Raw genomic sequence first — 13,769 nt, 5'->3', positions numbered from 1 at the left:
CATCTGCCTGGCCTGTAATGAATGCCATTACGCGTACGTCTTCCTCGCTCGCGTCCTTACAAGCCAAAGCGGCCGCGTGGGAGGTTCTAGTCAGCGACGCTTGAGCTATAACCGGGAGATTCGGGAGCATCATGCCACGGAGATACCCCGACCACACGCATTAAAGAAAGAAAAAAAAATAATTACAAATTCTTCCATTTAAGTCAACATTTCATGGAATAAAGTTTGGCTCTTAATCGCTAACTTCAATATATTTTTTGCAATTCATGTCAGGTTTGTGACAAAACAAAATGCTTTTTGCTCAAAATCTATCCTGGAATATAATCTTTCCATGAAATGAGCCTCCATATTTGACACGAACTTGCCATGGAAATTTACGAGCAATCATATGCAAATTGACTGCAAAATTTCCACCTCGCGTGCTCGAAAAATCCGCCGATTCTTATCCCGATGCCGTGATTTCCTTCAAATCCGAAGGCAGTATATCATGAATATTTGATGAAAACCGACGCTGTGAACAATCGCGTCCGACAAAATGCTTAACAGCTTGACAGAAAAGGCAAAGACGGAACAATAATTAATGATTAAATATTCATCAGAAACGCATCTCGCCAAACATCCCGGCTTTGATTCAACCAATTGTACATGACATTAATGGCCACTTTCAGGGATTCAACTGATAAACAACCATTTGAATCTAATAATAGCAGAGTTGTCCGGCTTGCTCTTTGTACGTCGTCACATCTTACCGTTAATTATGTCAATAAATCAAGTGTGTGCTTAATTTCCTTTTTTCGGTAACGCTGAACCGGATCCAAATGAGCCGCCATCAATCATCCCGAAGGCTATTATGAAAAGCAAAAGCATCGTGTCATGTCTACAATCTGCAAATCAAAGTTGACTTCCAACGCCGGGCTTTTTTTTTTTTTTTTTAATTCCCCATCAGTGCCAATATCAAAGTGTTGGATGGCAACAATTAGTATGTGCAGCAATGCAGCTGAATCATTGCTGTTGTTTTTGGCTGTGTTCCCACACTCTCTCACACACACACACAACAAAACAAAACAAAAAAATCAACACGTCGGGGTCAATCACCTGCCGCCTACTCGCATTGAGCACGTAATTGCAAACGACAAGCGTTAAGGGGAAGTTTGTTGCCGGTCGCTGCGCTCCGCTAGACACTTATTGGATCACCGTTATTTTTTATTTTATTTTTTTTAACAAAAGCATCTGTTTGGATGATCCTAAAACAAGCGCGGCGGCAAATTTACGCAGGACAAACCAGCCTTTGATAAACCTTGTTAGTCCGCTAGACGTTGCACGCCGACGGGACGTAATTTGCTCGTAATGGTGACCGTGTTTACACCAAACAATCTTGTAAGTCTAAAAGCGGTTTTCACGTAAGAGGAGTCAGCGCTGTTGATCTTCTTGGGAGAGGATGTGCCCGTGAATATTATTACATTGTCTGTCTACACGTGTTGCTGCACCATTGGTGTTCAAAGAGCTGTTGCCTCGATCGTTAAAATAAACCTTGGAGTGACTTTTTGTTGTCTTTGGGGAAATTAGCATTGACACACGACTGACTATCTAAATCCTTCTTGGGCTGCTCAATTTCCGTGCTTGTTATGTGTAGCAAAATGAATGTTTATGAAAAACATCCTACCCCCATTTTTCTTTTTTTTTTTTGCTACTTGCACGCGACTTAATGAACGCATTATCCCTCACATCCTTGTTTTGCGCCCGGGCATTAAAATGCAGCGTAAATGCGCCAGATGCTGTTTTATTTGCCAAATTTACTACGTGCCATAGCATAGCTGCAAAGATTTGCGCGATAAATCTGCGTATAACATTTTTTTTTTTACCCGAGTGAGTGTGCGCCAACGCAGTTTATCAGTATCGAACCGCCGCGGACGCTTTAAAATTCCGTCTCATCAGCATCTGGAGGAATTGATGTTGTTCAAATCTGCTTGCAGTTACCGCGCGGGGAAATATCGTAAATCATACGAGGGGGTGTCGATAGCTGCCGCTTTGAAAGTTGATCACATGGAGGCGGCAAGCGAGGCTTTTGGCTGCTGTTGAACTTCACCTCGAAATGAAAACAATTTTAAAAAAGTTCATCTTTTATGATCTTAATTTGTATAACTGCAACTGTTCATTGTGTCGCTACTTTTTGCACAGCTCGACAAATAAATAATTGTTTCCCGTCAGTATGATTTTCTCATTGATGATCAAACGATAAGCTCACGTGCGTTCCTCGCCTTGGCCGTGGCGTCATCCACAAAGCGCCCGCTCTGGCTCATACTGTGCTCTTAATTCCGTCGGAGAGCGCGTTGTCCATAATTAGCCTGTGACACGAAGGTCCCAGCCCCCTCTTTGTCGGTAAATGTCATGCCGCCTGAACGCACCTGCTGATTGAATGTTGAGTCGCTAATACGGTAGCAGGATGTGGAGGGGCGGGGCTTTGCCGTGGAAGGTCCCGTTGTCCTTGTAACGCGTGCACTGACTGCATTATGCTGCATGTGGAGGTGTTCCACTCTCAAACCATCTTTTAGGGATCCTCAAGATTTTGAATCTCCTTGTTATCGTTTGACAGCCGGTATTTGTAAATGTCTTGAAGGCAACGTACATGTCTATTTTTTTTCCCCTGAGAAAATTTCATATTTCGCTTCAGTGTCAGCTCTTCAGAATTCTCATGATGTAGTTAGCCAAACTATTGCGATGCTTTCTCAGTGCCTTCCATTTTGCGCAGTTTCCTTTCTATGTTTGACATATACGACGTGACACGTGCGTGCACAGCGGGCAGATAATACAAAAGTTCACTGAAACAGGCAGCCAAGTGTTAAATTGAACTGATATGTATTCATGAGCTGCAGCTGCAAAAGGTTATCCAGGCAGGTGTCGGGGGAGTGTGGCCATGTGACCCCCCCCATGAAACTTATTTTTTTTTTTACATATATATCCTGCCATGCTGCGGGAGTGAGACCTCCTGTTGTGTGAAATGTTAGCGCTTTTTTTACATGTTGGCTAAAATAAAAATCAAAGTTTCGTTTGAACAGCTCAGGCGGAACCACTGGCGGAGCTAGGTTTTTTTTTTCTTTGGGGTGCCCCTGGGGTGGCCGAGGAAATGGCAGCAAAATAATTTTTTTATTTTAATTTTTTTTTTTAATTATTTTTGCTCCACCCAGCTGTCTCGAATCTGTGCAGGGTGCAACGAAAATCTCACAACTATTATTATTATTTTTTTAATAAAATGGCGGCAAGTTTGGAGAGATCTCGTTATGTCCTGGGGCCGCTTTGCTACATCCGGCGCAAGGATTCTTGACGTGTTTTTAGACCTCATTTACATCAGCGGCTCGTGTCAGACATTCCAAACTTACGTGCTCCTCGCGTTGACGTGGAACAACAATCCTCAGGCGTTTGACTTAGTCAGAACAAGAACCCTCTGTGGACCCCCAAATTCCATGTGGTCCCATCTTGTTTGCAGGGGCCTGCAATTATATAAAGGTTGAACAAACTCCCCCCCCCCCCCCCCCCCCATTTAAAAACATCACACAGGGGCGCCTCAAAGGTTCGGCTCCGGCAGGATCCCATGACATAATAGCGAGTCATTTCAAACAACAACCGACATGCTCACCTGCGTGTATTTTGATTTCTCTTTGGCTGAGATAATGCGGCACACATGGCGAGCCGGTTCATGGAAGCAATTACACGCGCAATCATCGCTCCCGGGAACAGCAAAGCCACCTCGCGCGGTGTCGCCTTACACGCTGCCCGGCACAGGCCCTCGGCCAGCCGGCCGGGCGCACGCGGGCCGACTGCTAATAGCCCGTTTGCGGGCGCAATTCATCTTGAACTTATCAGCTGGCTTTCCAGGTAATATGAGCACATTGGAATAAACATTTCCAGACAGTCTCATTGGCCCGGGGGGCTTTATTGATTAACGGTTCGAAAGCGAGCTCAAGAAACCAAGCCTGCCAGCATCGACTCCTTTTAACTACAGTTTATTTTTCAAGGCACGACTTGTGAGCGAATCGTGCAATTCGTATTTGCGTATACTGTGTGACTAACGCACGCTGGTACTCATTATTTTGAATGTCAATCCTCATTCACTGTATCAACCGCATCATTTATCATGATCACGACACACACTTTCGAATACTGAGCGTGACACATCTCTGTTTATCCCAGACGAATGTGAGATGCCTAAACCTTTTCATCTCGTAATTGACGTGACTGTCTTTTTCTCTAAAGCTATTCAGATCTGAATTATTAAGTGCTCTAACAAGTGTGTAGCAGACTAAAGTATGTCACAGTAACATAAATAATTAATATAAATGGATATATTAAATATATGTTAATTTATATATATATATATAAAAAAGTTCTTTGCGACCAATCAAACTGTTGGCAAACGTCTCTGCGACCAATTACGACATCAGGGCCGTGCATCAAAACTCGCCAGTGTGCATTACTTTTGCATATCCTAATCTTTTTTTCATTTTCGTCTTTTACCTGCCACAGGGAAGTGCAAACCAAAATTTGTTACTAAGCAATAATCCGATACAGAGAATCTGTAAAGCCAAGTTTACTTTTTTTTTTTTTTCTGTTCACGGTCCTTGACAAATAAAGGAAACAATCCAAAGGAGTTTGGGGATAACATCGCGCGTCTGTTATCGCCGGGGCCGCATTAAATTTGTTTATTTTGCCTGAAGAAAAGATCTAAAGAAAAAGCTCGCCGCTTGTTTTATTTAGCCGCGTCGAGCCGGTGACAAGGCTGTAAAAGCGGGAGTCTTTGGAGAGGCGCCCGTGCTACTTATGTTGCGGAATGTGCAAGTAAAGCTCGGGATGGTCCCGCTGATATCGGGAGGTAAACACGACGTTTTCAATTTCAATAATTCATGAGTGTAATAAAAGCGATTCTCAAGGTGGAACTGCTGTCTTTTTGTTTTATTTTTAACTCGGCGGCGGCACAGCGAGCAAATATGGGATTTCATGAGATGAAATGTTTATTGAGCCGTCCCCTCATATCTGCGGCCGGCAAATTAAACGGCCGGGCCCGGCCCGTAATGAGCTTAGATAGCTCGGCTTTGGAAGGCATCTTGCGTTTCTTCTTTATTTATCAATCATGCATGAGGTGGCAGAGATAAGAGCAAGGTCGCAGCATCTCCCGGGGTGCCGGGACTCCAATTAAGGCCGTCGCGCCAATCTGCCCTCCTCTGTTGTCGCCGCTAATCAAAGATGAATTGATTTCAGTTGACATCTTCCTTTTTTGGAATCTGATTTAGAAAGACAAAAAAAAAAAAAAAAAAAAAACGCTATACCATCGGAGTTCATTCTTATGTATTATTTAAGGTCTGAAGCTTGATTAAGGTTTTATAAATTAAAAAAAAAACAAACACAGGATCACTAATACGTTAAAATGTGCAAAAAATTATATTCAAAATTATAAAAAATAATCTAATAAATGTTTAATAATAATAAGAATGTTATTTGATATTAGGATTATTATATTAAATGTTTGTAAAGCCAAATTTCCAATCTTTAAAATGTAACAGGACAGTTAAAGGATTGTTTTCCTTAAGTATCTTGAGCGTATTTTATATGGCGGTGAAGCTCATTACATTCCTGGCGCTCGACATTCTGTCAGTGCAGAAATATCCTCGTTCCTCATGTTACCAAACGGCGCTGGACTGGCGAGGACTTCCAGGCGCTATTTCACCGTGGCGTGTAAACGGAGCGTTGCGAGCACAGACCTCGCCTCCGTTTGTGGCGACGGGCCACGCAGAGCTTGACAGTTCTCAACTTTCCTTCGGCGGGACGGGCGAGCCCGAGTGCCGACAGCCGTCAGAGCGGACGCTAATACGCGTACGTTAAAAATATCCAATTACTTTGCAGATGAAGTTGAAGAGCGGCAGGCAGGGATTGCAAACATACAACTGTGAGCCCCTCGTGGCGTTTTCGGGGAATTTAAGGCCTCTAACAGGAAATGTCAGAATGCGCCACATGCTTAATGTTACGTTATTGTAATACAAAAGAAATTACAGCAAAAAATATTTAACCAACACAATTTGCTAAGAAATATCAAAATATAAATGAACTTAGGCAGTTTTTGGGTTAATTTTAAATCTGAGTCAAGAGACTGATGCCAACATTTTGCATTAGCTGCTAGCTAGCTAGCTGCAGATGTCGTGTGTCTTAATCTCTGATTTCAACAGTTTTATTTTGTTGTGCTTCTACTTTGTAGTTTTGTTCCTATTGGCCCTTTTTGTCCATTAGTTACCAAGCAGCTTTTTGTGTGCGCAATGATTTTGAGTTTACCCATGCTAAAATACTAAATACTACTAAGATAGCTCCTTGATCGACGAGAAGAACAACTTTCAGTAAACAGCTATGGCTAGTCCACAGAGTCTTTCCCCAAAATGTCGCCTTTCTCTAAATATTCCCAATTTCTTCTCCCCCAAGTATTTTCTGCCTTGTCCAAACATGGCAAACAGTCATAATCTGTTTACAGCCGCAGCGATTGGCCTTTAATAACCAGAATTGAATTGCCGGGAGTCTAATAACACGCCGGCCGGCCGGCTGCGGACGTGAAATCAATGAAACCTCCGAGAAGGCTTTATGGCAGGAAATGTAGTGCGGAACGCCTCAGGAAATGACAAGTAATTCTTATTAACACGAGTGGACTATTTCATTACAAGTTGACCAACATCTGACGGATGACTCGGTGCAGTTTGTGCGCACAATGGAGATTTCCCTTGGCTCCGTTCTGCTCGCAACGCCGGCTGCCCAACGTTCTCTGTGTCTTTTCTCCACTTCAACGCCAGCGCTGATAATCACTGATTTGTCTGCAACCGAGCGCAGACGCTGCTGGTGATTATCCTAAACCGCTGGGAGGAGGAAATCTTGAGATGGATTTATGTTTCTCGGGAGATTAAGCTGTCACTGGTCCCAGGCTGAGGGAAATCTGGCGCAAAGCGGTCCAGTAAACCCGCTGGAAGGAGCCACGACACGACAGCACGGCCTTTGGCTTCCCAGCAGGGGTCCCGATTTTTAACAGCGCGTCCAAAATTGAGTTGAAAAACTTACATTTACTCCTCCGTAGCATTTGCTCGCTCTGCATGTCTGGATTTTAATATTGCGCAAACTCTCCGTGACCTTAGCGGGGTCTGTGTTCTCAATGCTGTATTTGGCGTGGAAACTAATTAAAAGCCTGGCCGTTTCTCCCAGACCGCATCTAAGGTCTTTTCAGCTCCAGAGCAGCATTGACTTCCATAACGTCCCGCCCACGAGCCCATACGTTGTGATTTAAACAGCCTGTGGCACTTTTGGCACATTCCGATGAAAATTAACGTGATGTGGAAGTCATTTTCCTCCACCGAGGGACTTGATGAGAGTTCGGTGTGAATTCCATGTCAATTTTACAGCTGACTAATGTGCTTTTTCTACTTGTGGCTGCCAAAAAAAAAAAAACATTTCGGGTGCTCGCTGCATATACGGAAATAGCCTAGCGGGATAGCGTTTGTGCAGCCGGAATAAATAAGGTTAATATCGCAATTACCTCAGGATAATATGATGGCCTTTGCAAAAAAAAAAAAGTCAGTGTAAGGTTTCATTTAAGTTACGCACGAGTAAAACGTCCCTCCGATGAAATTTGTATTTGTTTTTGTCAGCAGGTTTTAGCTGCTGTGCATTCAAATGTGCATTAGCCTCATTAGCCAAACAAAGCGTAAATAATTTAGTCCAAGGTGAGGAAACGGAAAGCTCTTCGGATGTGAGGTGAGGGGGAGATGAAATCCAAAAATTGGGATTTAGTTATTGATGCACTGTAGATACCTGGAAAATGTGCTTCACCTCAGGAACAATATATTTGGACTTTATTACTTCCCACAGCTGACGCACAGACGTAATGACCTCGGAGTACAGACGGCGTGCGATCAAGGAGCCGCGTGAAAATGCCGCGGCAGCTGCGACTGAAGAATCGGCGTGTAACAGGAGCGGGCAAATGAATAAAAATGTCGGTTAATATATCGTCAAAAGACGTCTGCTAAAAACCAAACGGCGGGCCGGCTAATCCGGGGTTTTACGCCGCTGTTTTACTTTTATAGCCTCCAGATTATTTGTGTTCGACGGAGGTAGATTTAACCCGTCCTAAATCACAGCGTTTATTGTTCCAGCTGTTGGCCGGGGGTAGAAAAAGATTGGTTTTACTTTGCGTCGTCTGTCTCCCGGTGAAATGTTTTCTCAGCTGCTACAGCCTTACTGAGCCTCCTCAGACTCGGGACAAGAAGCAGAACTGCAGCCAGTCCCCTCCCCCCCCCCACCCCCCCCCCCCTCCTTGTTCTGTCAAGACAAGACCCCCGCTCTCACCCCCGCGGGAATCCCATCACATCCGCGAGTCTTATTAAAGTCCTTTTAAAGGCTTGTCGTATTGTCCGTCGGAGACCTAAATAGCCCGGGCGGTCTGATGGCAAAAACTCACGAGTGACATATTTTATCAAATGGGAAACATCATCTTGTCCCTTTCATTTTCAGAGGATCTGGGTTTTGATTGGTGAAAAATGTCGTTTTTCCACTGAGAACATTCTGTTTCTTAAGCCTCACAGACGAAAAATGGAGTCCGGCCAATCACTGCAAAGACTGTCAAAATCCATGTCAAATATCTTCTAAATTGGACACTCCCAGAAGAGTGCTGACAAGCCTGCCAAATTTGAATGATGCAAAAAGAAATCACAAAGTACCCAAAAGGAGGCTTGAGAATTGGGAAAAGTTCAACCGTGCCCGAACGCTGCGGGCGTTTCTGCCGAATGACCCGAGACAATGCCCGACCGTTCAAGCGTCAATCAAAGCGTCAATCAAAGCAAACATTACTCATTATTTCAACCAAAAAAATCTATCAGCCTAAATGCCTCAGGTGACTGGAATCCATCCCATCTGATCTTCACAAGGTTTTCCAAGCTGTGGCCAGAGGCGCTAGCCGACAGCTAGCTCGCAAGCTAGCTCGCAAGCTAACCTCTTGTGACATCATTTGTATTAACCCACCTCGGTTGCCAGCATTCTTGAGTCACGATTCTTCACTTGCAATTATTATATTTATAATTACCATATCATACAAATACGTTTAAATTGCTTACACTTTGCTCAGTTGTCGCGAGACGCAATTCACACCTTCATGACCTTCTGGTGAAAACAATGGAGAGCTTTTGTCAACGTGCCGATGGAAGTGACACAAACGTGCTAAACACACATTTGTACACACACACGCATAACGCACACAGGTCGATGATGAACGTGGTTTGTTGAAGGACACCTTGAGAAGGGCTGCGCCGTAGCGAGGCATGCACGCGGCCTCTTTTGTTGGGACCAAAGCATGAGAGCCTAAAGCCTCAAACAAACACTACTTAAGCGAGGTCGTACGCTCAAAAAGAGCCCTATATATTATATAGGGGTGTCAAACTCATTTTTATCGATAATATTGAAAAGAGAATATCAAATGTCTCATTGTTTCCCCAAATGATCACACTTACTCACTAATAGCGCCGTGCAAGCTGATCTCGAGACATATTGAATTGCTTTTAGCATGTTTCCAAAACACAAGGGGAAGCGCCCCCCACCCCTCCTCCATTTTCGTGGAACAACTCTACACCTCCCTGTGTGCAAGTTGGTGTGAGGTACAATGTGAATAACACTTTTTTTTCCCCCTCTGTTTTGTGTTTATTCTCCTCAGTACCCGAGATGGCCTCGATGACGACCACACAGGAGCGTGAGCTTTCACAGACTGTCGGCCATTTTGCGTGTGTGTGAAATGCTGTTAAAAAATGTGAGAGGCCTTGCCACACTGCTGCCATCGCCAGCGAAAGAGCATGATCATAATAATGATATGAAGCAAAAGCGAGAAGAGCACAATCAAAGCCGGTAAGTCACAGCTAATATAAACACGGCATTAGCGAAAAGGTCACACTCCTCCCCCGGTGTGCTACATTTTGAAGTCATCATTAGTATGCTAAATTTGGAATTGCAATTTCTTCTTTCTGGTGGTACACATTGTGTTTTTTATGTAGCCAGTTTGGAAATATTATTCAATGTGATTTATTTGCATTGTGTCATTTGATGCTGTTGATGTAACATGTAGCGGTTAGCACATCGCGTTAGCCAAAATGCTAACACTGTGCTATTAGCTCGTTTTTCTTAAGAGTCTGAATTTCCTCGTAAGATCCTGAGGGAAGAATTCTGTCTTGGACGTAATGTTGTGTGTCTGCAGTGTAGCGACAGCAGACTGATTAGTATCTGGCTGCTTGCCGCTCCCAGCGTCCCCCATCAGGTTGCTCTCAATCACACGTCTATTGATATTCCCAAGCATCTCCGACATTGGGAATTTCCACTAAGCGTCCGACTCGGTGATCTACTGTCGAGCTGCGGCTCCGTCAAGCGGCACTCCGCCGAGACGCCGTGTCCTCCGCCTCGTTTATCTCGCCGGCCAAAAACAAATCCGGGTGTCTCTTTGAGGCGAGGCATTTATTGCGGTGGGCGGACAGACGGACGGACAGACGGCACTATTTGGGGGACGGTTTATATTACGGTGGTTATTTGTGGCCTTGTTTCTGTTACGGTAAAGGCCGTTGTCTCAAGGGAAAACAAAGGAGACGTCAAGTTGACGCGAAGTGGCATTTAAGGGTCTGACACACCCGGTTAGTTAGAACGTTGTCTTTCAGAGTGGTGGCTATTGTCCCTAAGGCAAAAAAAAAAAAAAGCATTTATTTGAGGTGAGGAATGAGTTTCTTTTAGAACGGAGTGTTTTTGAAGGTATCTAAGGAGGCGCTGAGATTCTTTGGAGTGAGGTTTCTCTTCGAATTGAGGCCATCCTCCTGATGCATAAAAGGAGCAGTTTATTAGAGGCGAGGTGTTGTTGTTATTTATATATTATTTATTTATTTTGTTGTATTTATTATTTCATTCTTATTTTATTTATTTTGAAAGTGATTGTTTATATTCAGACTTATATTCAGATTAGAAAACATTTTCAACATATTCTCGATTGTACAAAATACCTACCAGCCATTTGGGGCGGGGTTTATTTTAGTGATGTTTCGTTAGAATTATTTAGGGCATGTTTTTCTGATACAATTTCCCGACGACGTTAAAAGTTGAGGTGAGGCATTTATTGAACGACACACCTTGCAATGATTGTCTTGCATCATTTCTTCCTTTCTTTCCACCTGTGCCGCGGCCCGTTCCCCTCGTTAGCGCGTCTCCTACGACCTTGTCCTATTGAGTTTTTGTTTAGGCCGAATGTGCATTTGGTCCCGTAAGCTGCCCCAAGATCAATAAGGTTGTCTGAGTCTTAATTATTTAGGGTGTGGCTTTTATGGCAATGGCCAGTGTTTTTAGGAAAGACTGTAGTCATTAGTGGGAGCTCCAGTGAATTAAAAAACAACTAGCGTGTCTACATAGAAGATGTTGAAGCAAGTAGATTTTTTTTTTTTGCCCAACAAGAGCCTATTGAACTGCGGCCAAGTCGACATTGTCGGGTCATTAGGGAGCCCTCGTGTGCGGCTGGCTAAGCATTCCGAAGCAAGACCGGGCTCCCATTGTTTGGCGCCGCGCTTTACTTCATTAATGCCCGGCGAATGCTCGCGGGCGCCCTGGCCAATGCTAATGAGCACATTAGCTGGCTCCCGGGCCAGCCGCTGTCTTTTGATCAAGTTCAAATCGGTCCAAGATGCAAAAAACAGATGGCCCTGGAAGACGCCGCGTCCAAAGCCGACTTAAAAAAAAGGACGCTTGATCCGATTGGTCGCTTTCCCGGCGTATTGGTTTTTGAAATTTTCGATTTCGACTTCTCGGGTCAACGGCTGCGACTTTTTGGCGCAGCCTCACTGGCGGACAAATTGGCCTCACCTCTGAGCGCCTCGGCCTTTCTCTCTCCGTGGAGGCGAATAATTTGCAAGCGAGGACAGTAGGCGCTAAGAAGTGGAAAATAGACTCTGACCTGATCAGAGTCCCCCCACCTTTCCAAATAATAAAAGTCGGCGGCCCAGGTTTTGCCTTTAAGGCGGGCGTCGGGCCCGATGGACACGCGAAAGCCAGCCGAGCGTAGCTTCCGTTCGCATCGCAACCTCGGCGACCGCTCCATCAACGACTCATCAACTCGCCAGTGTACATGTGGCGTCCGGGGTCACGTGACTACTCCGGGTCATCTCACAATAAGCGGATGGGTGGAAGAGCAAGTCAATAAAGTGAGCATCTGTACTGATTTGGGGGATATCATTTTAGGGAAGCGGAAAAAAAACCTCTGATCTTTGGAACGGAGCCGTCAACACAAAGCGCTCAAGGTTAATTAAGGAGGTTAATTAAAAAGTTTCCTTTGAAATAATGAGTTTGTCACTTCCTTTGGAAAAACACAGATGGGATTAGCAGTCAGAAATGACAAAGAAAAAGATTAAAAAAAGTTAATCATTGGATGTTTAAATGTTGTAATTTGGGGTAGTGGGAGCTTTTTTTTTTTTTTATTTGTCGGTTCTTACAACACCCCTGATTTTTAGCGCCTCTAATTAGAATGCACCACACCCGAGGAATTACTTGTGGTGCTGTATCGTATTTCTCAGGAAAACAAAAAGCAAACAATGAATTTTGCACCAACTAAGAAACATCCTGTCCGAGTTTTCGTCTTGGAAAATGTTTCCGTATTTCGTCCTGCTTTTAGCAAACCAAATGGCTCACACAGAATGTAAGGAAAACCGTGGCAGCTTTCTATTTTTACCCGACATTGCGAGCGGCCACACTATTGATCGCAAACTCCATCGTCGACTCGCCACGCTGGAGTTCTGAAGGAAGCTTCATCTTCACACAAAGGTCAAGGCTCCCTGGATACTGTAAGGTTAAACTGGAGTCTTTATGGGCATCATTGCTGATTGGCCGCTGGGATTACTACAGCCTCGCACGCACTCGTTGTCGGGGTCTCTCGAAATGTTCTTTCTGTCCAATCGGATTGATAGATTATAGTGTACTTCATTGTCTCAACAAGGAAAGCTAAAAGAAAAACATCCTGAACGCTTCTTCCCGTAACCTCAATTATAGATTCGCCTTGTTTTATTTGCGCTGAAGGATAGCGTGCCGCTGGCCTGATAAAAGCGCCGTTTATGTGCTCATGTTTGATTCCCACTTTATTGAGCGCCAACATTACCTTCAATTTTCTTTCATCTGTCAGCCCAACTGCTCAACCTTTAACATCCTTTTATTCATTAAGTCGAACATTTTGACTGAAAGAGAATTTTTATTATTATTATTTTTTATATGACTCACTTTTTGTCAAGCTTAGTCTGTTTTGGACAAGCTTTTCTATCTCATATTGAATATTAATGACATTTTGCAAACAGGTTCCAAAAAGAAAAACACAATTGCTGTGCTGTATTTGTTTACAAGCAATAAAAATGGAATTTTCCAAATTTAATTCCCTTGAACGCAAATGATCTGTGCTGCCAATCTGTAAATTTTCAAAGTGACCCAGCAAGACAAACTGGTGGTGATAATGGGCATCCTTTGAGTTAGCGTTTGCTGTTACACATTGCGGCTAATTAATTTAGCAGTCGCCCGGATCTTAGCATGAATATTAAAGTCCCTTTGACTTGAAAGTCCTTGTAAGGCTCTTATTTGTGTTGAATCGCCGCCTCGGGTGATGATTTGCATGAGCATTAGCATTCGGCACCGTTGTTTGGACGCTTTATAAAAGATCCACATTCAAAAGACGAGCGGCGACACTCAGTCATTTGGTC

General features: G+C 43.9%; 1 protein-coding gene across 1 annotated transcript in view; it reads left to right on the top strand.

Annotated features, from left to right (window-relative positions):
• tenm4 (teneurin transmembrane protein 4) overlaps positions 1-13,769 on the top strand; it is a 142,044-nt gene that overhangs the window by 27,184 nt on the left and 101,091 nt on the right. Inside the window, exon 5 of the mRNA XM_049726851.2 lies at positions 9,725-9,912. The gene's annotated coding sequence lies outside the window, so the exon portion shown is untranslated. The remainder of the gene's footprint in view (positions 1-9,724; positions 9,913-13,769) is intronic.

The sequence above is a fragment of the Syngnathus scovelli genome, chromosome 7 (assembly GCF_024217435.2).
Source record: "Syngnathus scovelli strain Florida chromosome 7, RoL_Ssco_1.2, whole genome shotgun sequence".
NCBI lineage: Eukaryota > Metazoa > Chordata > Actinopteri > Syngnathiformes > Syngnathidae > Syngnathus > Syngnathus scovelli.
Note: the sequence above shows the minus strand (reverse complement) of the source record. Positions and strands in the feature narration are given on the sequence as shown.